Below are 24,067 nucleotides of genomic sequence, written 5' to 3'. Positions count from 1 at the left end.
TGCCTCTTTTTAGTCCTTAGCAAGAGCACTCTCACAAGTAGCATGGCCGAGCGGTCTAAGGCGCTGGATTTAGGCTCCAGTCTCTTTGGAGGCGTGGGTTCAAATCCCACTGCTGCCAAGTTCTTTTAACAAATGCCTATCCTTGATTGCTCAAGCGTCTCTGAAGTTTCTGCTGCACTTTGCTGGCATTCCTTGCTCAACACACTGGAATCTCAGAACAGCAGCATTAGGAAATTGCTTGCTTTGGTTGAGAAGTCTTCCAAAAGGGCACACTTCTGATGAGATGACTAGTGAAATCTTGTCAACGTTACAAAACAAGTCCAACTGAACGTGATTACCTCTCCTGTAAGCTAGATTCCACATTAACACTTTAAGTGTGGACACCAAAAAACAAGCAGTACTAATGAAAAGCTGGCACACTTTTCAGCAGAGTGCCAAGTGAACTTGCCACAGAATGCTGCACCCAAAGTCCACTCTCAAGTGTAAAGTGACCACCACCTGCTGCCTCAGAAAGAGGACTGAAACACATAAGGTGGCATCTTGGCCATCTCCGTGAAACTTCAACTACCTTTTATAATGGATAAAGTGGTGAATACTTGTAGTTTAGAGTTCTGAGGCCTCCAGCTCAAGCAATGAATGCAGAGCATGGAATGTCCCACCCCATTTTAGTCGATAACATGTTCATTTTTATGGGTAGCATGGCCGAGCGGTCTAAGGCGCTGGATTAAGGCTCCAGTCTCTTTGGGGGCGTGGGTTCGAATCCCACTGCTGCCAAACTCCTTTTAACAAAATCCCTACCCTCTAGGGCTCAAGCTTCTCTGATCTTGCTCCTGCAATTTACTGCAGTTCCTTTCCCAACTCACTGGAATCTCAAAAAACACTTACCTCTCTGCTTTAGCAGCATTAGAAAAGCTGCAATCATTGCATGTTTTGTTTGATACATGATACATACATATAATATGCATGTTGTGCACATATTACATACATGCTACACACACTACACACATATGACATACATGTTACACACATGTGACACACATGCTACTTACATATTACACACATAGTTCACACATATTACACAAATGTTACATACATATGATATACATGTTGCATGCATGTTACATACATGTCACACTCATGTTACACACCATTTAGACACAATTTTACACACATGTCACATGCATGTTACACATATTACACACATATAACATACATGTCATACACATCACATACATGCTACACACATATGCCATGCATGTCACACACATGTTACATTAATATGACACACATATGACATGCATGTTGCACATATCTTACATACATGTTACACACATATGGCATGCATATGACATGCATGGTACACACATGTTACATACATGTTACACATATGACACACAATACACATATGGCATACATATCACACATATTACATACGTGTTACACACATATTACACAGATTATACATACATATGACATACATGTTGAATGCATGTTACATACATGTCATACACTTATGAAATACATGTTACACACGTTACATACATATGACACACATGGCATACATGTTACGTACATGTCACATACAAACAATGAATGCAGAGCATGGAATGTAGACTGTCATGCCTCTTTTTAGTCCTTAGCAAGAGCACTTTCACAAGTAGCATGGCCGAGCGGTCTAAGGCGCTGGATTTAGGCTCCAGTCTCTTTGGAGGCGTGGGTTCAAATCCCACTGCTGCCAAGCTCTTGTAACAAATGCCTATCTTTGATTGCTCAAGCGTCTCTGAAGTTTCTGCTGCACTTTGCTGGCATTCCTTGCTCAACACACTGGAATCTCAGAACAGCAGCATTAGGAAATTGCATGCTTTGGTTGAGAAGTCTTCCAAAAGGGCACACTTTTGATGAGATGACTAGTGAAATCTTGTCAACGTTACAAAACAAGTCCAACTGAACGTGATTACCTCTCCTGTAAGCTAGATTCCACATTAACACTTTAAGTGTGGACACCAAAAAACAAGCAGTACTAATGAAAAGCTGGCACACTTTTCAGCAGAGTGCCAAGTGAACTTGCCACAGAATGCTGCACCCAAAGTCCACTCTCAAGTGTAAAGTGACCACCACCTGCTGCCTCAGAAAGAGGACTGAAACACATAAGGTGGCATCTTGGCCATCTCCGTGAAACTTCAACTACCTTTTATAATGGATAAAGTGGTGAATACTTGTAGTTTAGAGTTCTGAGGCCTCCAGCTCAAGCAATGAATGCAGAGCATGGAATGTCCCACCCGATTTTAGTCGATAACGTGTTCACTTTTATGGGTAGCATGGCCGAGCGGTCTAAGGCGCCGGATTAAGGCTCCAGTCTCTTTGGGGGCGTGGGTTCGAATCCCACTGCTGCCAAACTCCTTTTAACAAAATCCCTACCCTCTAGGGCTCAAGCTTCTCTGATCTTGCTCCTGCAATTTACTGCAGTTCATTTCCCAACTCACTGGAATCTCAAAAAACACTTACCTCTCTGCTTTAGCAGCATTAGAAAAGCTGCAATCATTGCATGTTTTGTTTGATACATGATACATACATATAATATGCATGTTGTGCACATATTACATACATGCTACACACACTACACACATATGACATACATGTTACACACATGTGACACACGTGCTACTTACATATTACACACATAGTTCACACATATTACACAAATGTTACATACATATGATATACATGTTGCATGCATGTTACATACATGTCACACTCATGTTACACACCATTTAGACACAATTTTACACACATGTCACATGCATGTTACACATATTACACACATATAACATACATGTCATACACATCACATACATGCTACACACATATGCCATGCATGTCACACACATGTTACATTAATATGACACACATATGACATGCATGTTGCACATATCTTACATACATGTTACACACATATGGCATGCATATGACATGCATGGTACACACATGTTACATACATGTTACACATATGACACACAATACACATATGGCATACATATCACACATATTACATACGTGTTACACACATATTACACAGATTATACATACATATGACATACATGTTGAATGCATGTTACATACATGTCATACACTTATGAAATACATGTTACACATGTTACATACATATGACACACATGACATACATGTTACGTACATGTCACATACAAACAATGAATGCAGAGCATGGAATGTAGACTGTCATGCCTCTTTTTAGTCCTTAGCAAGAGCACTTTCACAGGTAGCATGGCCGAGCGGTCTAAGGCGCTGTATTTAGGCTCCAGTCTCTTTGGAGGTGTGGGTTCAAATCCCACTGCTGCCAAGCTCTTTTAACAAATGCCTATCCTTGATTGCTCAAGCGTCTCTGAAGTTTCTGCTGCACTTTGCTGGCATTCCTTGCTCAACACACTGGAATCTCAGAACAGCAGCATTAGGAAATTGCATGCTTTGGTTGAGAAGTCTTCCAAAAGGGCACACTTCTGATGAGATGACTAGTGAAATCTTGTCAACGTTACAAAACAAGTCCAACTGAACGTGATTACCTCTCCTGTAAGCTAGATTCCACATTAACACTTTAAGTGTGGACACCAAAAAACAAGCAGTACTAATGAAAAGCTGGCACACTTTTCAGCAGAGTGCCAAGTGAACTTGCCACAGAATGCTGCACCCAAAGTCCACTCTCAAGTGTAAAGTGACCACCACCTGCTGCCTCAGAAAGAGGACTGAAACACATAAGGTGGCATCTTGGCCATCTCCGTGAAACTTCAACTACCTTTTATAATGGATAAAGTGGTGAATACTTGTAGTTTAGAGTTCTGAGGCCTCCAGCTCAAGCAATGAATGCAGAGCATGGAATGTCCCACCCGATTTTAGTCGATAACGTGTTCACTTTTATGGGTAGCATGGCCGAGCGGTCTAAGGCGCCGGATTAAGGCTCCAGTCTCTTTGGGGGCGTGGGTTCGAATCCCACTGCTGCCAAACTCCTTTTAACAAAATCCCTACCCTCTAGGGCTCAAGCTTCTCTGATCTTGCTCCTGCAATTTACTGCAGTTCCTTTCCCAACTCACTGGAATCTCAAAAAACACTTACCTCTCTGCTTTAGCAGCATTAGAAAAGCTGCAATCATTGCATGTTTTGTTTGATACATGATACATACATATAATATGCATGTTGTGCACATATTACATACATGCTACACACACTACACACATATGACATACATGTTACACACATGTGACACACGTGCTACTTACATATTACACACATAGTTCACACATATTACACAAATGTTACATACATATGATATACATGTTGCATGCATGTTACATACATGTCACACTCATGTTACACACCATTTAGACACAATTTTACACACATGTCACATGCATGTTACACATATTACACACATATAACATACATGTCATACACATCACATACATGCTACACACATATGCCATGCATGTCACACACATGTTACATTAATATGACACACATATGACATGCATGTTGCACATATCTTACATACATGTTACACACATATGGCATGCATATGACATGCATGGTACACACATGTTACATACATGTTACACATATGACACACAATACACATATGGCATACATATCACACATATTACATACGTGTTACACACATATTACACAGATTATACATACATATGACATACATGTTGAATGCATGTTACATACATGTCATACACTTATGAAATACATGTTACACACGTTACATACATATGACACACATGACATACATGTTACGTACATGTCACATACAAACAATGAATGCAGAGCATGGAATGTAGACTGTCATGCCTCTTTTTAGTCCTTAGCAAGAGCACTTTCACAGGTAGCATGGCCGAGCGGTCTAAGGCGCTGTATTTAGGCTCCAGTCTCTTTGGAGGTGTGGGTTCAAATCCCACTGCTGCCAAGCTCTTTTAACAAATGCCTATCCTTGATTGCTCAAGCGTCTCTGAAGTTTCTGCTGCACTTTGCTGGCATTCCTTGCTCAACACACTGGAATCTCAGAACAGCAGCATTAGGAAATTGCATGCTTTGGTTGAGAAGTCTTCCAAAAGGGCACACTTCTGATGAGATGACTAGTGAAATCTTGTCAACGTTACAAAACAAGTCCAACTGAACGTGATTACCTCTCCTGTAAGCTAGATTCCACATTAACACTTTAAGTGTGGACACCAAAAAACAAGCAGTACTAATGAAAAGCTGGCACACTTTTCAGCAGAGTGCCAAGTGAACTTGCCACAGAATGCTGCACCCAAAGTCCACTCTCAAGTGTAAAGTGACCACCACCTGCTGCCTCAGAAAGAGGACTGAAACACATAAGTTGGCATCTTGGCCATCTCCGTGAAACTTCAACTACCTTTTATAATGGATAAAGTGGTGAATACTTGTAGTTTAGAGTTCTGAGGCCTCCAGCTCAAGCAATGAATGCAGAGCATGGAATGTCCCACCTGATTTTAGTCGATAACGTGTTCACTTTTATGGGTAGCATGGCCGAGCGGTCTAAGGCGCCGGATTAAGGCTCCAGTCTCTTTGGGGGCGTGGGTTCGAATCCCACTGCTGCCAAACTCCTTTTAACAAAATCCCTACCCTCTAGGGCTCAAGCTTCTCTGATCTTGCTCCTGCAATTTACTGCAGTTCCTTTCCCAACTCACTGGAATCTCAAAAAACACTTACCTCTCTGCTTTAGCAGCATTAGAAAAGCTGCAATCATTGCATGTTTTGTTTGATACATGATACATACATATAATATGCATGTTGTGCACATATTACATACATGCTACACACACTACACACATATGACATACATGTTACACACATGTGACACACGTGCTACTTACATATTACACACATAGTTCACACATATTACACAAATGTTACATACATATGATATACATGTTGCATGCATGTTACATACATGTCACACTCATGTTACACACCATTTAGACACAATTTTACACACATGTCACATGCATGTTACACATATTACACACATATAACATACATGTCATACACATCACATACATGCTACACACATATGCCATGCATGTCACACACATGTTACATTAATATGACACACATATGACATGCATGTTGCACATATCTTACATACATGTTACACACATATGGCATGCATATGACATGCATGGTACACACATGTTACATACATGTTACACATATGACACACAATACACATATGGCATACATATCACACATATTACATACGTGTTACACACATATTACACAGATTATACATACATATGACATACATGTTGAATGCATGTTACATACATGTCATACACTTATGAAATACATGTTACACATGTTACATACATATGACACACATGACATACATGTTACGTACATGTCACATACAAACAATGAATGCAGAGCATGGAATGTAGACTGTCATGCCTCTTTTTAGTCCTTAGCAAGAGCACTTTCACAGGTAGCATGGCCGAGCGGTCTAAGGCGCTGTATTTAGGCTCCAGTCTCTTTGGAGGTGTGGGTTCAAATCCCACTGCTGCCAAGCTCTTTTAACAAATGCCTATCCTTGATTGCTCAAGCGTCTCTGAAGTTTCTGCTGCACTTTGCTGGCATTCCTTGCTCAACACACTGGAATCTCAGAACAGCAGCATTAGGAAATTGCATGCTTTGGTTGAGAAGTCTTCCAAAAGGGCACACTTCTGATGAGATGACTAGTGAAATCTTGTCAACGTTACAAAACAAGTCCAACTGAACGTGATTACCTCTCCTGTAAGCTAGATTCCACATTAACACTTTAAGTGTGGACACCAAAAAACAAGCAGTACTAATGAAAAGCTGGCACACTTTTCAGCAGAGTGCCAAGTGAACTTGCCACAGAATGCTGCACCCAAAGTCCACTCTCAAGTGTAAAGTGACCACCACCTGCTGCCTCAGAAAGAGGACTGAAACACATAAGTTGGCATCTTGGCCATCTCCGTGAAACTTCAACTACCTTTTATAATGGATAAAGTGGTGAATACTTGTAGTTTAGAGTTCTGAGGCCTCCAGCTCAAGCAATGAATGCAGAGCATGGAATGTCCCACCCGATTTTAGTCGATAACGTGTTCACTTTTATGGGTAGCATGGCCGAGCGGTCTAAGGCGCCGGATTAAGGCTCCAGTCTCTTTGGGGGCGTGGGTTCGAATCCCACTGCTGCCAAACTCCTTTTAACAAAATCCCTACCCTCTAGGGCTCAAGCTTCTCTGATCTTGCTCCTGCAATTTACTGCAGTTCCTTTCCCAACTCACTGGAATCTCAAAAAACACTTACCTCTCTGCTTTAGCAGCATTAGAAAAGCTGCAATCATTGCATGTTTTGTTTGATACATGATACATACATATAATATGCATGTTGTGCACATATTACATACATGCTACACACACTACACACATATGACATACATGTTACACACATGTGACACACGTGCTACTTACATATTACACACATAGTTCACACATATTACACAAATGTTACATACATATGATATACATGTTGCATGCATGTTACATACATGTCACACTCATGTTACACACCATTTAGACACAATTTTACACACATGTCACATGCATGTTACACATATTACACACATATAACATACATGTCATACACATCACATACATGCTACACACATATGCCATGCATGTCACACACATGTTACATTAATATGACACACATATGACATGCATGTTGCACATATCTTACATACATGTTACACACATATGGCATGCATATGACATGCATGGTACACACATGTTACATACATGTTACACATATGACACACAATACACATATGGCATACATATCACACATATTACATACGTGTTACACACATATTACACAGATTATACATACATATGACATACATGTTGAATGCATGTTACATACATGTCATACACTTATGAAATACATGTTACACACGTTACATACATATGACACACATGACATACATGTTACGTACATGTCACATACAAACAATGAATGCAGAGCATGGAATGTAGACTGTCATGCCTCTTTTTAGTCCTTAGCAAGAGCACTTTCACAGGTAGCATGGCCGAGCGGTCTAAGGCGCTGTATTTAGGCTCCAGTCTCTTTGGAGGTGTGGGTTCAAATCCCACTGCTGCCAAGCTCTTTTAACAAATGCCTATCCTTGATTGCTCAAGCGTCTCTGAAGTTTCTGCTGCACTTTGCTGGCATTCCTTGCTCAACACACTGGAATCTCAGAACAGCAGCATTAGGAAATTGCATGCTTTGGTTGAGAAGTCTTCCAAAAGGGCACACTTCTGATGAGATGACTAGTGAAATCTTGTCAACGTTACAAAACAAGTCCAACTGAACGTGATTACCTCTCCTGTAAGCTAGATTCCACATTAACACTTTAAGTGTGGACACCAAAAAACAAGCAGTACTAATGAAAAGCTGGCACACTTTTCAGCAGAGTGCCAAGTGAACTTGCCACAGAATGCTGCACCCAAAGTCCACTCTCAAGTGTAAAGTGACCACCACCTGCTGCCTCAGAAAGAGGACTGAAACACATAAGGTGGCATCTTGGCCATCTCCGTGAAACTTCAACTACCTTTTATAATGGATAAAGTGGTGAATACTTGTAGTTTAGAGTTCTGAGGCCTCCAGCTCAAGCAATGAATGCAGAGCATGGAATGTCCCACCCGATTTTAGTCGATAACGTGTTCACTTTTATGGGTAGCATGGCCGAGCGGTCTAAGGCGCCGGATTAAGGCTCCAGTCTCTTTGGGGGCGTGGGTTCGAATCCCACTGCTGCCAAACTCCTTTTAACAAAATCCCTACCCTCTAGGGCTCAAGCTTCTCTGATCTTGCTCCTGCAATTTACTGCAGTTCCTTTCCCAACTCACTGGAATCTCAAAAAACACTTACCTCTCTGCTTTAGCAGCATTAGAAAAGCTGCAATCATTGCATGTTTTGTTTGATACATGATACATACATATAATATGCATGTTGTGCACATATTACATACATGCTACACACACTACACACATATGACATACATGTTACACACATGTGACACACGTGCTACTTACATATTACACACATAGTTCACACATATTACACAAATGTTACATACATATGATATACATGTTGCATGCATGTTACATACATGTCACACTCATGTTACACACCATTTAGACACAATTTTACACACATGTCACATGCATGTTACACATATTACACACATATAACATACATGTCATACACATCACATACATGCTACACACATATGCCATGCATGTCACACACATGTTACATTAATATGACACACATATGACATGCATGTTGCACATATCTTACATACATGTTACACACATATGGCATGCATATGACATGCATGGTACACACATGTTACATACATGTTACACATATGACACACAATACACATATGGCATACATATCACACATATTACATACGTGTTACACACATATTACACAGATTATACATACATATGACATACATGTTGAATGCATGTTACATACATGTCATACACTTATGAAATACATGTTACACACGTTACATACATATGACACACATGACATACATGTTACGTACATGTCACATACAAACAATGAATGCAGAGCATGGAATGTAGACTGTCATGCCTCTTTTTAGTCCTTAGCAAGAGCACTTTCACAGGTAGCATGGCCGAGCGGTCTAAGGCGCTGTATTTAGGCTCCAGTCTCTTTGGAGGTGTGGGTTCAAATCCCACTGCTGCCAAGCTCTTTTAACAAATGCCTATCCTTGATTGCTCAAGCGTCTCTGAAGTTTCTGCTGCACTTTGCTGGCATTCCTTGCTCAACACACTGGAATCTCAGAACAGCAGCATTAGGAAATTGCATGCTTTGGTTGAGAAGTCTTCCAAAAGGGCACACTTCTGATGAGATGACTAGTGAAATCTTGTCAACGTTACAAAACAAGTCCAACTGAACGTGATTACCTCTCCTGTAAGCTAGATTCCACATTAACACTTTAAGTGTGGACACCAAAAAACAAGCAGTACTAATGAAAAGCTGGCACACTTTTCAGCAGAGTGCCAAGTGAACTTGCCACAGAATGCTGCACCCAAAGTCCACTCTCAAGTGTAAAGTGACCACCACCTGCTGCCTCAGAAAGAGGACTGAAACACATAAGTTGGCATCTTGGCCATCTCCGTGAAACTTCAACTACCTTTTATAATGGATAAAGTGGTGAATACTTGTAGTTTAGAGTTCTGAGGCCTCCAGCTCAAGCAATGAATGCAGAGCATGGAATGTCCCACCTGATTTTAGTCGATAACGTGTTCACTTTTATGGGTAGCATGGCCGAGCGGTCTAAGGCGCCGGATTAAGGCTCCAGTCTCTTTGGGGGCGTGGGTTCGAATCCCACTGCTGCCAAACTCCTTTTAACAAAATCCCTACCCTCTAGGGCTCAAGCTTCTCTGATCTTGCTCCTGCAATTTACTGCAGTTCCTTTCCCAACTCACTGGAATCTCAAAAAACACTTACCTCTCTGCTTTAGCAGCATTAGAAAAGCTGCAATCATTGCATGTTTTGTTTGATACATGATACATACATATAATATGCATGTTGTGCACATATTACATACATGCTACACACACTACACACATATGACATACATGTTACACACATGTGACACACGTGCTACTTACATATTACACACATAGTTCACACATATTACACAAATGTTACATACATATGATATACATGTTGCATGCATGTTACATACATGTCACACTCATGTTACACACCATTTAGACACAATTTTACACACATGTCACATGCATGTTACACATATTACACACATATAACATACATGTCATACACATCACATACATGCTACACACATATGCCATGCATGTCACACACATGTTACATTAATATGACACACATATGACATGCATGTTGCACATATCTTACATACATGTTACACACATATGGCATGCATATGACATGCATGGTACACACATGTTACATACATGTTACACATATGACACACAATACACATATGGCATACATATCACACATATTACATACGTGTTACACACATATTACACAGATTATACATACATATGACATACATGTTGAATGCATGTTACATACATGTCATACACTTATGAAATACATGTTACACACGTTACATACATATGACACACATGACATACATGTTACGTACATGTCACATACACACAATGAATGCAGAGCATGGAATGTAGACTGTCATGCCTCTTTTTAGTCCTTAGCAAGAGCACTTTCACAGGTAGCATGGCCGAGCGGTCTAAGGCGCTGGATTTAGGCTCCAGTCTCTTTGGAGGTGTGGGTTCAAATCCCACTGCTGCCAAGCTCTTTTAACAAATGCCTATCCTTGATTGCTCAAGCGTCTCTGAAGTTTCTGCTGCACTTTGCTGGCATTCCTTGCTCAACACACTGGAATCTCAGAACAGCAGCATTAGGAAATTGCATGCTTTGGTTGAGAAGTCTTCCAAAAGGGCACACTTCTGATGAGATGACTAGTGAAATCTTGTCAACGTTACAAAACAAGTCCAACTGAACGTGATTACCTCTCCTGTAAGCTAGATTCCACATTAACACTTTAAGTGTGGACACCAAAAAACAAGCAGTACTAATGAAAAGCTGGCACACTTTTCAGCAGAGTGCCAAGTGAACTTGCCACAGAATGCTGCACCCAAAGTCCACTCTCAAGTGTAAAGTGACCACTACCTGCTGCCTCAGAAAGAGGACTGAAACACATAAGGTGGCATCTTGGCCATCTCCCTGAAACTTCAACTACCTTTTATAATGGATAAAGTGGTGAATACTTGTAGTTTAGAGTTCTGAGGCCTCCAGCTCAAGCAATGAATGCAGAGCATGGAATGTCCCACCCCATTTTAGTCGATAACGTGTTCATTTTTATGGGTAGCATGGCCGAGCGGTCTAAGGCGCCGGATTAAGGCTCCAGTCTCTTTGGGGGCGTGGGGTTGAATCCCACTGCTGCCAAACTCCTTTTAACAAAATCCCTACCCTCTAGGGCTCAAGCTTCTCTGATCTTGCTCCTGCAATTTACTGCAGTTCCTTTCCCAACTCACTGGAATCTCAAAAAACACTTACCTCTCTGCTTTAGCAGCATTAGAAAAGCTGCAATCATTGCATGTTTTGTTTGATACATGATACATACATATAATATGCATGTTGTGCACATATTACATACATGCTACACACACTACACACATATGACATACATGTTACACACATGTGACACACGTGCTACTTACATATTACACACATAGTTCACACATATTACACAAATGTTACATACATATGATATACATGTTGCATGCATGTTACATACATGTCACACTCATGTTACACACCATTTAGACACAATTTTACACACATGTCACATGCATGTTACACATATTACACACATATAACATACATGTCATACACATCACATACATGCTACACACATATGCCATGCATGTCACACACATGTTACATTAATATGACACACATATGACATGCATGTTGCACATATCTTACATACATGTTACACACATATGGCATGCATATGACATGCATGGTACACACATGTTACATACATGTTACACATATGACACACAATACACATATGGCATACATATCACACATATTACATACGTGTTACACACATATTACACAGATTATACATACATATGACATACATGTTGAATGCATGTTACATACATGTCATACACTTATGAAATACATGTTACACACGTTACATACATATGACACACATGACATACATGTTACGTACATGTCACATACAAACAATGAATGCAGAGCATGGAATGTAGACTGTCATGCCTCTTTTTAGTCCTTAGCAAGAGCACTTTCACAGGTAGCATGGCCGAGCGGTCTAAGGCGCTGTATTTAGGCTCCAGTCTCTTTGGAGGTGTGGGTTCAAATCCCACTGCTGCCAAGCTCTTTTAACAAATGCCTATCCTTGATTGCTCAAGCGTCTCTGAAGTTTCTGCTGCACTTTGCTGGCATTCCTTGCTCAACACACTGGAATCTCAGAACAGCAGCATTAGGAAATTGCATGCTTTGGTTGAGAAGTCTTCCAAAAGGGCACACTTCTGATGAGATGACTAGTGAAATCTTGTCAACGTTACAAAACAAGTCCAACTGAACGTGATTACCTCTCCTGTAAGCTAGATTCCACATTAACACTTTAAGTGTGGACACCAAAAAACAAGCAGTACTAATGAAAAGCTGGCACACTTTTCAGCAGAGTGCCAAGTGAACTTGCCACAGAATGCTGCACCCAAAGTCCACTCTCAAGTGTAAAGTGACCACCACCTGCTGCCTCAGAAAGAGGACTGAAACACATAAGGTGGCATCTTGGCCATCTCCGTGAAACTTCAACTACCTTTTATAATGGATAAAGTGGTGAATACTTGTAGTTTAGAGTTCTGAGGCCTCCAGCTCAAGCAATGAATGCAGAGCATGGAATGTCCCACCCGATTTTAGTCGATAACGTGTTCATTTTTATGGGTAGCATGGCCGAGCGGTCTAAGGCGCTGGATTAAGGCTCCAGTCTCTTTGGGGGCGTGGGTTCGAATCCCACTGCTGCCAAACTCCTTTTAACAAAATCCCTACCCTCTAGGGCTCAAGCTTCTCTGATCTTGCTCCTGCAATTTACTGCAGTTCCTTTCCCAACTCACTGGAATCTCAAAAAACACTTACCTCTCTGCTTTAGCAGCATTAGAAAAGCTGCAATCATTGCATGTTTTGTTTGATACATGATACATACATATAATATGCATGTTGTGCACATATTACATACATGCTACACACACTACACACATATGACATACATGTTACACACATGTGACACACGTGCTACTTACATATTACACACATAGTTCACACATATTACACAAATGTTACATACATATGATATACATGTTGCATGCATGTTACATACATGTCACACTCATGTTACACACCATTTAGACACAATTTTACACACATGTCACATGCATGTTACACATATTACACACATATAACATACATGTCATACACATCACATACATGCTACACACATATGCCATGCATGTCACACACATGTTACATTAATATGACACACATATGACATGCATGTTGCACATATCTTACATACATGTTACACACATATGGCATGCATATGACATGCATGGTACACACATGTTACATACATGTTACACATATGACACACAATACACATATGGCATACATATCACACATATTACATACGTGTTACACACATATTACACAGATTATACATACATATGACATACATGTTGAATGCATGTTACATACATGTCATACACTTATGAAATACATGTTACACATGTTACATACATATGACACACATGACATACATGTTACGTACATGTCACATACAAACAATGAATGCAGAGCATGGAATGTAGACTGTCATGCCTCTTTTTAGTCCTTAGCAAGAGCACTTTCACAGGTAGCATGGCCGAGCGGTCTAAGGCGCTGTATTTAGGCTCCAGTCTCTTTGGAGGTGTGGGTTCAAATCCCACTGCTGCCAAGCTCTTTTAACAAATGCCTATCCTTGATTGCTCAAGCGTCTCTGAAGTTTCTGCTGCACTTTGCTGGCATTCCTTGCTCAACACACTGGAATCTCAGAACAGCAGCATTAGGAAATTGCATGCTTTGGTTGAGAAGTCTTCCAAAAGGGCACACTTCTGATGAGATGACTAGTGAAATCTTGTCAACGTTACAAAACAAGTCCAACTGAACGTGATTACCTCTCCTGTAAGCTAGATTCCACATTAACACTTTAAGTGTGGACACCAAAAAACAAGCAGTACTAATGAAAAGCTGGCACACTTTTCAGCAGAGTGCCAAGTGAACTTGCCACAGAATGCTGCACCCAAAGTCCACTCTCAAGTGTAAAGTGACCACCACCTGCTGCCTCAGAAAGAGGACTGAAACACATAAGGTGGCATCTTGGCCATCTCCGTGAAACTTCAACTACCTTTTATAATGGATAAAGTGGTGAATACTTGTAGTTTAGAGTTCTGAGGCCTCCAGCTCAAGCAATGAATGCAGAGCATGGAATGTCCCACCCGATTTTAGTCGATAACATGTTCATTTTTATGGGTAGCATGGCCGAGCGGTCTAAGGCGCTGGATTAAGGCTCCAGTCTCTTTGGGGGCGTGGGTTCGAATCCCACTGCTGCCAAACTCCTTTTAACAAAATCCCTACCCTCTAGGGCTCAAGCTTCTCTGATCTTGCTCCTGCAATTTACTGCAGTTCCTTTCCCAACTCACTGGAATCTCAAAAAACACTTACCTCTCTGCTTTAGCAGCATTAGAAAAGCTGCAATCATTGCATGTTTTGTTTGATACACGATACATACATATAATATGCATGTTGTGCACATATTACATACATGCTACACACACTACACACATATGACATACATGTTACACACATGTGACACACGTGCTACTTACATATTACACACATAGTTCACACATATTACACAAATGTTACATACATATGATATACATGTTGCATGCATGTTACATACATGTCACACTCATGTTACACACCATTTAGACACAATTTTACACACATGTCACATGCATGTTACACATATTACACACATATAACATACATGTCATACACATCACATACATGCTACACACATATGCCATGCATGTCACACACATGTTACATTAATATGACACACATATGACATGCATGTTGCACATATCTTACATACATGTTACACACATATGGCATGCATATGACATGCATGGTACACACATGTTACATACATGTTACACATATGACACACAATACACATATGGCATACATATCACACATATTACATACGTGTTACACACATATTACACAGATTATACATACATATGACATACATGTTGAATGCATGTTACATACATGTCATACACTTATGAAATACATGTTACACATGTTACATACATATGACACACATGACATACATGTTACGTACATGTCACATACAAACAATGAATGCAGAGCATGGAATGTAGACTGTCATGCCTCTTTTTAGTCCTTAGCAAGAGCACTTTCACAGGTAGCATGGCCGAGCGGTCTAAGGCGCTGTATTTAGGCTCCAGTCTCTTTGGAGGTGTGGGTTCAAATCCCACTGCTGCCAAGCTCTTTTAACAAATGCCTATCCTTGATTGCTCAAGCGTCTCTGAAGTTTCTGCTGCACTTTGCTGGCATTCCTTGCTCAACACACTGGAATCTCAGAACAGCAGCATTAGGAAATTGCATGCTTTGGTTGAGAAGTCTTCCAAAAGGGCACACTTCTGATGAGATGACTAGTGAAATCTTGTCAACGTTACAAAACAAGTCCAACTGAACGTGATTACCTCTCCTGTAAGCTAGATTCCACATTAACACTTTAAGTGTGGACACCAAAAAACAAGCAGTACTAATGAAAAGCTGGCACACTTTTCAGCAGAGTGCCAAGTGAACTTGCCACAGAATGCTGCACCCAAAGTCCACTCTCAAGTGTAAAGTGACCACCACCTGCTGCCTCAGAAAGAGGACTGAAACACATAAGTTGGCATCTTGGCCATCTCCGTGAAACTTCAACTACCTTTTATAATGGATAAAGTGGTGAATACTTGTAGTTTAGAGTTCTGAGGCCTCCAGCTCAAGCAATGAATGCAGAGCATGGAATGTCCCACCCGATTTTAGTCGATAACGTGTTCACTTTTATGGGTAGCATGGCCGAGCGGTCTAAGGCGCCGGATTAAGGCTCCAGTCTCTTTGGGGGCGTGGGTTCGAATCCCACTGCTGCCAAACTCCTTTTAACAAAATCCCTACCCTCTAGGGCTCAAGCTTCTCTGATCTTGCTCCTGCAATTTACTGCAGTTCCTTTCCCAACTCACTGGAATCTCAAAAAACACTTACCTCTCTGCTTTAGCAGCATTAGAAAAGCTGCAATCATTGCATGTTTTGTTTGATACATGATACATACATATAATATGCATGTTGTGCACATATTACATACATGCTACACACACTACACACATATGACATACATGTTACACACATGTGACACACGTGCTACTTACATATTACACACATAGTTCACACATATTACACAAATGTTACATACATATGATATACATGTTGCATGCATGTTACATACATGTCACACTCATGTTACACACCATTTAGACACAATTTTACACACATGTCACATGCATGTTACACATATTACACACATATAACATACATGTCATACACATCACATACATGCTACACACATATGCCATGCATGTCACACACATGTTACATTAATATGACACACATATGACATGCATGTTGCACATATCTTACATACATGTTACACACATATGGCATGCATATGACATGCATGGTACACACATGTTACATACATGTTACACATATGACACACAATACACATATGGCATACATATCACACATATTACATACGTGTTACACACATATTACACAGATTATACATACATATGACATACATGTTGAATGCATGTTACATACATGTCATACACTTATGAAATACATGTTACACACGTTACATACATATGACACACATGACATACATGTTACGTACATGTCACATACAAACAATGAATGCAGAGCATGGAATGTAGACTGTCATGCCTCTTTTTAGTCCTTAGCAAGAGCACTTTCACAGGTAGCATGGCCGAGCGGTCTAAGGCGCTGTATTTAGGCTCCAGTCTCTTTGGAGGTGTGGGTTCAAATCCCACTGCTGCCAAGCTCTTTTAACAAATGCCTATCCTTGATTGCTCAAGCGTCTCTGAAGTTTCTGCTGCACTTTGCTGGCATTCCTTGCTCAACACACTGGAATCTCAGAACAGCAGCATTAGGAAATTGCATGCTTTGGTTGAGAAGTCTTCCAAAAGGGCACACTTCTGATGAGATGACTAGTGAAATCTTGTCAACGTTACAAAACAAGTCCAACTGAACGTGATTACCTCTCCTGTAAGCTAGATTCCACATTAACACTTTAAGTGTGGACACCAAAAAACAAGCAGTACTAATGAAAAGCTGGCACACTTTTCAGCAGAGTGCCAAGTGAACTTGCCACAGAATGCTGCACCCAAAGTCCACTCTCAAGTGTAAAGTGACCACCACCTGCTGCCTCAGAAAGAGGACTGAAACACATAAGGTGGCATCTTGGCCATCTCCGTGAAACTTCAACTACCTTTTATAATGGATAAAGTGGTGAATACTTGTAGTTTAGAGTTCTGAGGCCTCCAGCTCAAGCAATGAATGCAGAGCATGGAATGTCCCACCCGATTTTAGTCGATAACGTGTTCACTTTTATGGGTAGCATGGCCGAGCGGTCTAAGGCGCCGGATTAAGGCTCCAGTCTCTTTGGGGGCGTGGGTTCGAATCCCACTGCTGCCAAACTCCTTTTAACAAAATCCCTACCCTCTAGGGCTCAAGCTTCTCTGATCTTGCTCCTGCAATTTACTGCAGTTCCTTTCCCAACTCACTGGAATCTCAAAAAACACTTACCTCTCTGCTTTAGCAGCATTAGAAAAGCTGCAATCATTGCATGTTTTGTTTGATACATGATACATACATATAATATGCATGTTGTGCACATATTACATACATGCTACACACACTACACACATATGACATACATGTTACACACATGTGACACACGTGCTACTTACATATTACACACATAGTTCACACATATTACACAAATGTTACATACATATGATATACATGTTGCATGCATGTTACATACATGTCACACTCATGTTACACACCATTTAGACACAATTTTACACACATGTCACATGCATGTTACACATATTACACACATATAACATACATGTCATACACATCACATACATGCTACACACATATGCCATGCATGTCACACACATGTTACATTAATATGACACACATATGACATGCATGTTGCACATATCTTACATACATGTTACACACATATGGCATGCATATGACATGCATGGTACACACATGTTACATACATGTTACACATATGACACACAATACACATATGGCATACATATCACACATATTACATACGTGTTACACACATATTACACAGATTATACATACATATGACATACATGTTGAATGCATGTTACATACATGTCATACACTTATGAAATACATGTTACACACGTTACATACATATGACACACATGACATACATGTTACGTACATGTCACATACAAACAATGAATGCAGAGCATGGAATGTAGACTGTCATGCCTCTTTTTAGTCCTTAGCAAGAGCACTTTCACAGGTAGCATGGCCGAGCGGTCTAAGGCGCTGTATTTAGGCTCCAGTCTCTTTGGAGGTGTGGGTTCAAATCCCACTGCTGCCAAGCTCTTTTAACAAATGCCTATCCTTGATTGCTCAAGCGTCTCTGAAGTTTCTGCTGCACTTTGCTGGCATTCCTTGCTCAACACACTGGAATCTCAGAACAGCAGCATTAGGAAATTGCATGCTTTGGTTGAGAAGTCTTCCAAAAGGGCACACTTCTGATGAGATGACTAGTGAAATCTTGTCAACGTTACAAAACAAGTCCAACTGAACGTGATTACCTCTCCTGTAAGCTAGATTCCACATTAACACTTTAAGTGTGGACACCAAAAAACAAGCAGTACTAATGAAAAGCTGGCACACTTTTCAGCAGAGTGCCAAGTGAACTTGCCACAGAATGCTGCACCCAAAGTCCACTCTCAAGTGTAAAGTGACCACCACCTGCTGCCTCAGAAAGAGGACTGAAACACATAAGTTGGCATCTTGGCCATCTCCGTGAAACTTCAACTACCTTTTATAATGGATAAAGTGGTGAATACTTGTAGTTTAGAGTTCTGAGGCCTCCAGCTCAAGCAATGAATGCAGAGCATGGAATGTCCCACCTGATTTTAGTCGATAACGTGTTCACTTTTATGGGTAGCATGGCCGAGCGGTCTAAGGCGCCGGATTAAGGCTCCAGTCTCTTTGGGGGCGTGGGTTCGAATCCCACTGCTGCCAAACTCCTTTTAACAAAATCCCTACCCTCTAGGGCTCAAGCTTCTCTGATCTTGCTCCTGCAATTTACTGCAGTTCCTTTCCCAACTCACTGGAATCTCAAAAAACACTTACCTCTCTGCTTTAGCAGCATTAGAAAAGCTGCAATCATTGCATGTTTTGTTTGATACATGATACATACATATAATATGCATGTTGTGCACATATTACATACATGCTACACACACTACACACATATGACATACATGTTACACACATGTGACACACGTGCTACTTACATATTACACACATAGTTCACACATATTACACAAATGTTACATACATATGATATACATGTTGCATGCATGTTACATACATGTCACACTCATGTTACACACCATTTAGACACAATTTTACACACATGTCACATGCATGTTACACATATTACACACATATAACATACATGTCATACACATCACATACATGCTACACACATATGCCATGCATGTCACACACATGTTACATTAATATGACACACATATGACATGCATGTTGCACATATCTTACATACATGTTACACACATATGGCATGCATATGACATGCATGGTACACACATGTTACATACATGTTACACATATGACACACAATACACATATGGCATACATATCACACATATTACATACGTGTTACACACATATTACACAGATTATACATACATATGACATACATGTTGAATGCATGTTACATACATGTCATACACTTATGAAATACATGTTACACACGTTACATACATATGACACACATGACATACATGTTACGTACATGTCACATACACACAATGAATGCAGAGCATGGAATGTAGACTGTCATGCCTCTTTTTAGTCCTTAGCAAGAGCACTTTCACAGGTAGCATGGCCGAGCGGTCTAAGGCGCTGGATTTAGGCTCCAGTCTCTTTGGAGGTGTGGGTTCAAATCCCACTGCTGCCAAGCTCTTTTAACAAATGCCTATCCTTGATTGCTCAAGCGTCTCTGAAGTTTCTGCTGCACTTTGCTGGCATTCCTTGCTCAACACACTGGAATCTCAGAACAGCAGCATTAGGAAATTGCATGCTTTGGTTGAGAAGTCTTCCAAAAGGGCACACTTCTGATGAGATGACTAGTGAAATCTTGTCAACGTTACAAAACAAGTCCAACTGAACGTGATTACCTCTCCTGTAAGCTAGATTCCACATTAACACTTTAAGTGTGGACACCAAAAAACAAGCAGTACTAATGAAAAGCTGGCACACTTTTCAGCAGAGTGCCAAGTGAACTTGCCACAGAATGCTGCACCCAAAGTCCACTCTCAAGTGTAAAGTGACCACTACCTGCTGCCTCAGAAAGAGGACTGAAACACATAAGGTGGCATCTTGGCCATCTCCCTGAAACTTCAACTACCTTTTATAATGGATAAAGTGGTGAATACTTGTAGTTTAGAGTTCTGAGGCCTCCAGCTCAAGCAATGAATGCAGAGCATGGAATGTCCCACCCCATTTTAGTCGATAACGTGTTCATTTTTATGGGTAGCATGGCCGAGCGGTCTAAGGCGCCGGATTAAGGCTCCAGTCTCTTTGGGGGCGTGGGGTTGAATCCCACTGCTGCCAAACTCCTTTTAACAAAATCCCTACCCTCTAGGGCTCAAGCTTCTCTGATCTTGCTCCTGCAATTTACTGCAGTTCCTTTCCCAACTCACTGGAATCTCAAAAAACACTTACCTCTCTGCTTTAGCAGCATTAGAAAAGCTGCAATCATTGCATGTTTTGTTTGATACATGATACATACATATAATATGCATGTTGTGCACATATTACATACATGCTACACACACTACACACATATGACATACATGTTACACACATGTGACACACGTGCTACTTACATATTACACACATAGTTCACACATATTACACAAATGTTACATACATATGATATACATGTTGCATGCATGTTACATACATGTCACACTCATGTTACACACCATTTAGACACAATTTTACACACATGTCACATGCATGTTACACATATTACACACATATAACATACATGTCATACACATCACATACATGCTACACACATATGCCATGCATGTCACACACATGTTACATTAATATGACACACATATGACATGCATGTTGCACATATCTTACATACATGTTACACACATATGGCATGCATATGACATGCATGGTACACACATGTTACATACATGTTACACATATGACACACAATACACATATGGCATACATATCACACATATTACATACGTGTTACACACATATTACACAGATTATACATACATATGACATACATGTTGAATGCATGTTACATACATGTCATACACTTATGAAATACATGTTACACACGTTACATACATATGACACACATGACATACATGTTACGTACATGTCACATACAAACAATGAATGCAGAGCATGGAATGTAGACTGTCATGCCTCTTTTTAGTCCTTAGCAAGAGCACTTTCACAGGTAGCATGGCCGAGCGGTCTAAGGCGCTGTATTTAGGCTCCAGTCTCTTTGGAGGTGTGGGTTCAAATCCCACTGCTGCCAAGCTCTTTTAACAAATGCCTATCCTTGATTGCTCAAGCGTCTCTGAAGTTTCTGCTGCACTTTGCTGGCATTCCTTGCTCAACACACTGGAATCTCAGAACAGCAGCATTAGGAAATTGCATGCTTTGGTTGAGAAGTCTTCCAAAAGGGCACACTTCTGATGAGATGACTAGTGAAATCTTGTCAACGTTACAAAACAAGTCCAACTGAACGTGATTACCTCTCCTGTAAGCTAGATTCCACATTAACACTTTAAGTGTGGACACCAAAAAACAAGCAGTACTAATGAAAAGCTGGCACACTTTTCAGCAGAGTGCCAAGTGAACTTGCCACAGAATGCTGCACCCAAAGTCCACTCTCAAGTGTAAAGTGACCACCACCTGCTGCCTCAGAAAGAGGACTGAAACACATAAGGTGGCATCTTGGCCATCTCCGTGAAACTTCAACTACCTTTTATAATGGATAAAGTGGTGAATACTTGTAGTTTAGAGTTCTGAGGCCTCCAGCTCAAGCAATGAATGCAGAGCATGGAATGTCCCACCCGATTTTAGTCGATAACGTGTTCACTTTTATGGGTAGCATGGCCGAGCGGTCTAAGGCGCCGGATTAAGGCTCCAGTCTCTTTGGGGGCGTGGGTTCGAATCCCACTGCTGCCAAACTCCTTTTAACAAAATCCCTACCCTCTAGGGCTCAAGCTTCTCTGATCTTGCTCCTGCAATTTACTGCAGTTCCTTTCCCAACTCACTGGAATCTCAAAAAACACTTACCTCTCTGCTTTAGCAGCATTAGAAAAGCTGCAATCATTGCATGTTTTGTTTGATACATGATACATACATATAATATGCATGTTGTGCACATATTACATACATGCTACACACACTACACACATATGACATACATGTTACACACATGTGACACACGTGCTACTTACATATTACACACATAGTTCACACATATTACACAAATGTTACATACATATGATATACATGTTGCATGCATGTTACATACATGTCACACTCATGTTACACACCATTTAGACACAATTTTACACACATGTCACATGCATGTTACACATATTACACACATATAACATACATGTCATACACATCACATACATGCTACACACATATGCCATGCATGTCACACACATGTTACATTAATATGACACACATATGACATGCATGTTGCACATATCTTACATACATGTTACACACATATGGCATGCATATGACATGCATGGTACACACATGTTACATACATGTTACACAT

The 24,067-nt window shown here is 40.5% G+C and overlaps 17 non-coding genes across 17 annotated transcripts; all 17 read left to right on the top strand.

Annotated features, from left to right (window-relative positions):
* Positions 1-36: 36 nt before the first annotated feature.
* Positions 37-118, top strand: TRNAL-UAG (transfer RNA leucine (anticodon UAG)). The gene has a single exon. It is a non-coding gene; the product is annotated as a tRNA-Leu (tRNA).
* Positions 119-692: 574 nt separating this feature from the next.
* On the top strand, positions 693-774 carry TRNAL-AAG (transfer RNA leucine (anticodon AAG)). Its single transcript has one exon. It is a non-coding gene; the product is annotated as a tRNA-Leu (tRNA).
* Positions 775-1,656: 882 nt separating this feature from the next.
* TRNAL-UAG (transfer RNA leucine (anticodon UAG)) lies at positions 1,657-1,738 on the top strand. The gene has a single exon. It is a non-coding gene; the product is annotated as a tRNA-Leu (tRNA).
* Positions 1,739-2,312: 574 nt separating this feature from the next.
* TRNAL-AAG (transfer RNA leucine (anticodon AAG)) lies at positions 2,313-2,394 on the top strand. The gene has a single exon. It is a non-coding gene; the product is annotated as a tRNA-Leu (tRNA).
* Positions 2,395-3,932: 1,538 nt separating this feature from the next.
* On the top strand, positions 3,933-4,014 carry TRNAL-AAG (transfer RNA leucine (anticodon AAG)). Its single transcript has one exon. It is a non-coding gene; the product is annotated as a tRNA-Leu (tRNA).
* Positions 4,015-5,552: 1,538 nt separating this feature from the next.
* TRNAL-AAG (transfer RNA leucine (anticodon AAG)) lies at positions 5,553-5,634 on the top strand. Its single transcript has one exon. It is a non-coding gene; the product is annotated as a tRNA-Leu (tRNA).
* Positions 5,635-7,172: 1,538 nt separating this feature from the next.
* TRNAL-AAG (transfer RNA leucine (anticodon AAG)) lies at positions 7,173-7,254 on the top strand. Its single transcript has one exon. It is a non-coding gene; the product is annotated as a tRNA-Leu (tRNA).
* Positions 7,255-8,792: 1,538 nt separating this feature from the next.
* TRNAL-AAG (transfer RNA leucine (anticodon AAG)) lies at positions 8,793-8,874 on the top strand. Its single transcript has one exon. It is a non-coding gene; the product is annotated as a tRNA-Leu (tRNA).
* Positions 8,875-10,412: 1,538 nt separating this feature from the next.
* Positions 10,413-10,494, top strand: TRNAL-AAG (transfer RNA leucine (anticodon AAG)). Its single transcript has one exon. It is a non-coding gene; the product is annotated as a tRNA-Leu (tRNA).
* An 882-nt stretch (positions 10,495-11,376) lies between these two features.
* Positions 11,377-11,458, top strand: TRNAL-UAG (transfer RNA leucine (anticodon UAG)). The gene has a single exon. It is a non-coding gene; the product is annotated as a tRNA-Leu (tRNA).
* Positions 11,459-13,652: 2,194 nt separating this feature from the next.
* Positions 13,653-13,734, top strand: TRNAL-AAG (transfer RNA leucine (anticodon AAG)). Its single transcript has one exon. It is a non-coding gene; the product is annotated as a tRNA-Leu (tRNA).
* Positions 13,735-15,272: 1,538 nt separating this feature from the next.
* TRNAL-AAG (transfer RNA leucine (anticodon AAG)) lies at positions 15,273-15,354 on the top strand. The gene has a single exon. It is a non-coding gene; the product is annotated as a tRNA-Leu (tRNA).
* A 1,538-nt stretch (positions 15,355-16,892) lies between these two features.
* Positions 16,893-16,974, top strand: TRNAL-AAG (transfer RNA leucine (anticodon AAG)). The gene has a single exon. It is a non-coding gene; the product is annotated as a tRNA-Leu (tRNA).
* Positions 16,975-18,512: 1,538 nt separating this feature from the next.
* TRNAL-AAG (transfer RNA leucine (anticodon AAG)) lies at positions 18,513-18,594 on the top strand. Its single transcript has one exon. It is a non-coding gene; the product is annotated as a tRNA-Leu (tRNA).
* A 1,538-nt stretch (positions 18,595-20,132) lies between these two features.
* On the top strand, positions 20,133-20,214 carry TRNAL-AAG (transfer RNA leucine (anticodon AAG)). Its single transcript has one exon. It is a non-coding gene; the product is annotated as a tRNA-Leu (tRNA).
* Positions 20,215-21,096: 882 nt separating this feature from the next.
* On the top strand, positions 21,097-21,178 carry TRNAL-UAG (transfer RNA leucine (anticodon UAG)). The gene has a single exon. It is a non-coding gene; the product is annotated as a tRNA-Leu (tRNA).
* A 2,194-nt stretch (positions 21,179-23,372) lies between these two features.
* On the top strand, positions 23,373-23,454 carry TRNAL-AAG (transfer RNA leucine (anticodon AAG)). Its single transcript has one exon. It is a non-coding gene; the product is annotated as a tRNA-Leu (tRNA).
* The last annotated feature ends 613 nt before the right edge of the window (positions 23,455-24,067 follow it).

The sequence above is a fragment of the Lithobates pipiens genome, unplaced genomic scaffold (genome assembly GCF_037356315.1).
Source record: "Lithobates pipiens isolate NorthernLeopardFrog02 unplaced genomic scaffold, aLitPip1_a1.2 Scaffold_28, whole genome shotgun sequence".
Classification (NCBI taxonomy): Eukaryota; Metazoa; Chordata; class Amphibia; order Anura; family Ranidae; genus Lithobates; species Lithobates pipiens.
This window is presented reverse-complemented; position numbering and strand designations above follow the sequence as displayed.